Source organism: Chlorocebus sabaeus, chromosome 8, assembly GCF_047675955.1.
Source record: "Chlorocebus sabaeus isolate Y175 chromosome 8, mChlSab1.0.hap1, whole genome shotgun sequence".
Classification (NCBI taxonomy): domain Eukaryota; kingdom Metazoa; phylum Chordata; class Mammalia; order Primates; family Cercopithecidae; genus Chlorocebus; species Chlorocebus sabaeus.
Genome location: NC_132911.1, coordinates 129882897 through 129885524, shown reverse-complemented (window position 1 = coordinate 129885524; position 2628 = coordinate 129882897). Strand labels below are relative to the sequence as shown.

General features: G+C 47.1%; 1 pseudogene; it reads right to left on the bottom strand.

Moving 5' to 3' along the window:
• Nucleotides 1-796: 796 nt before the first annotated feature.
• LOC103237423 (lysine-rich nucleolar protein 1-like) lies at nt 797-2417 on the bottom strand (annotated as a pseudogene).
• Nucleotides 2418-2628: the final 211 nt, after the last annotated feature.

Genomic DNA, 2628 nt, shown 5'->3' with positions numbered 1-2628 from the left:
GTGAGCAATTTGGATGTCCATGCTTTAAACAGGGTGAGGAGAGAATCTAAAGCAGTGGCTGGATCAGAAAGTAACTTGCAACAGCTGAATATTTGATATTATTTGATAGTTTGTGGTAAGAAAGAAAAAGAAAAGAAATGACCCTTCCCCCAAGATGTCCACTTAATCCCCAGAAACTGAATATGGTATATATATGACAAAAAGGGATTTAGGGTTGCAGGAAGAATTAAGGTTGCTAATCAACTGATCTGAACATAAGAAGATTAACTGGGATTATCTCGGTGAGTCCCATGGAACCTCAAGGATTCCACTCTGTAAGAGGAAGAAGGATCACACAGAAGGAGATGCAAGGTGAAAAGGACTTGACCTTGTGACTAGCTTTGAAGATGACGAGAGGAGGCTGTGAGTCAAGGAAATACAGGTAGCCCCTAGAAGCTGGGAAGTGCCTTCAGACTACAGCCAGGAAGCAAACAGGGACTTCAGTCCCACAGCCACAAGGAGCTGAATTCTGCCAATCAGAATGAGCAAGAACGTGGATTCTCCCCTCAAGCCTCCAGAAAAGAATGCAGCCTACAGTCAGCACTTAAGTCCCATGCAACCTATAACAGATTTCTGACCTGCAGAGCTTTAATGTCATAAATATGTGTTGTTTTAAGTCATGAAGTTTGTGGTAGCTTTTTATGACAGTCATTGAAAACTAATACCTGGTCTTTTTAGCAGAATAACAAGCACCCAGTAATGTGTCATTCATGATATCTTTTTTTTTTTTTTAGGAGGCGGGACAAAACTCCAGAGTTTAATCTTCCAGCTTGACTGACTTGGAAGTGTTCCTGTCAATATAAAAGAACTTGTTGGGGGTGATGGAGAGGATGAAGCCGGCTCCATGGCTGTACTTCCAGCTCATGGCCCGGTCGTGGTCCTGCTGCAGGTTCTGCTGCAGGCTGTCGGCTGCCTTCTTGCTGAGGGCTATGTTGGGCCTTGCAATAGTGCTGGGGGTGGGGAGATGGCCGAACAAAGGGGACATGTTTGTTTGTTTGTTTGTTTGTTTTGAGACAGAGTCTGGCTCTTTCACCCAGGCTGGAGTGCAGTGGCGCCATCTCGGCTCACTGCAACCTCTGCCTTCCTGATTCAAGCGATTCTCCCACCTCAGCCTCCCGAGTAGCTGGACTTACAGGCGCCCGCCACCACGCCCAGCTAATTTTTGTATTTTTAGCAGAGACATGGTTTCACCACGTTGGCCAGGGTGGTCTGGAACTCCTAACCTCGTGATCCACCAACCGGGACAGATTTTTGAAGCCACCTGTAAGTTTGAGAAATTTCAGTTTTTGTTCTTTGTTCTCACAACGAGCAGTATCCCACTGGCCAAACTGGTTCCTGTCCACTTCCTGGTTTCAGAAGCTTCCGTTTTGCCTGACTCATGATCGACCTCTTCTTGCAAGTCCTTTTGCCTCATCTGGTCTATGTGCACCTCGTCCATGTTGCCTTTCTTTTCCAACACCACTTCTAAGTCTGTGTCTGTTTCCTTCTTCCAAGGGTCTCCTGCCACCCCACTCTCTTTCCACTTATTTACTTTTCTTCCTTTTCAGAGCCGGCTCCTCAGTTACCTTCTTCTTGGACTTCATCTTTTTCTTTGCGGGGGCCTTAGGGCCATCTCCTATGGGGATGTATTCCGGGGACTCAACTTTCACTGGTTTCTTTTTACTTCCTTTATGGGGGCTGCTCTCCAAGGACCTGGCGGGCTTGGAGTGGCCTGGGAGGGTGTCTCCCTCCTGTGGAATTATTTTTCCTTCTCCACCTTCCCACTGTGTTCCCTGGGGCTCTTCTGCTTCTGTTTCTGCCCCAAGGCTGCCTGTTCCTCACCCTCCTTCCCCACTGAGCAAGTGTCCGCAGCAACCCGGCCTCGCAGAACCAAGGATCCTGGACTGAGAAGGCTGTGGGGTCCTCGGCCCCCTTTTCTTGCCTTCCTGTGTTTTTTGAGTTTCTTTCCAACTCTAGTTTCCTCCTCACCCTATCTAAGGTCTGGGGAGGTTCTCACCCCAGAGGCATGGGACATGACCTAAGATGACTTCTTTTTCGTCTCCCTACTGAGGAACTCCAAGTGGCCAAGCACCTGCTTCCTGGGGCTGGGTGACTTCTCTGTCCGTCTGGCACACAGTGTGGTCTCAGGTTCCATGTGCTTCTCACAAAAGGTGCTGACACCTATTTTTCTCCTTCTTTTTCTTCACTAGAGCATCTCAGGTGCCTGCCCATGGACTACACTCTTAGAGGGGAATGTGGCTTTTATAGGAGAAACATCAGCAAGGTAATCATCATTGTTTAAAATTGAGTATTGAGTCTCTGGTTCTTTGACCATTTTCTTCTTCTTTTTCTTCTCTGGGAGCCCAAGGCCCAGGTCTACTGTGTGTCTTGGTGATCATCCTGGTGGGCCAAACTTCCCCATCTTGCTTCATGCATATCTTAAAGACTATTCGCAAATAAAATGTTTATTGTGTTACTCAATTTTTATAGGAATGAGTGCTCATTCAGCTTCCAGACATTCCTAAGGCAAAAGCACTACCTGTTAAGTGTGGTTAAGGGGGCAACTGAAACTTGGGATGCATATATTTCAGAATAGCACAAAGACAACCA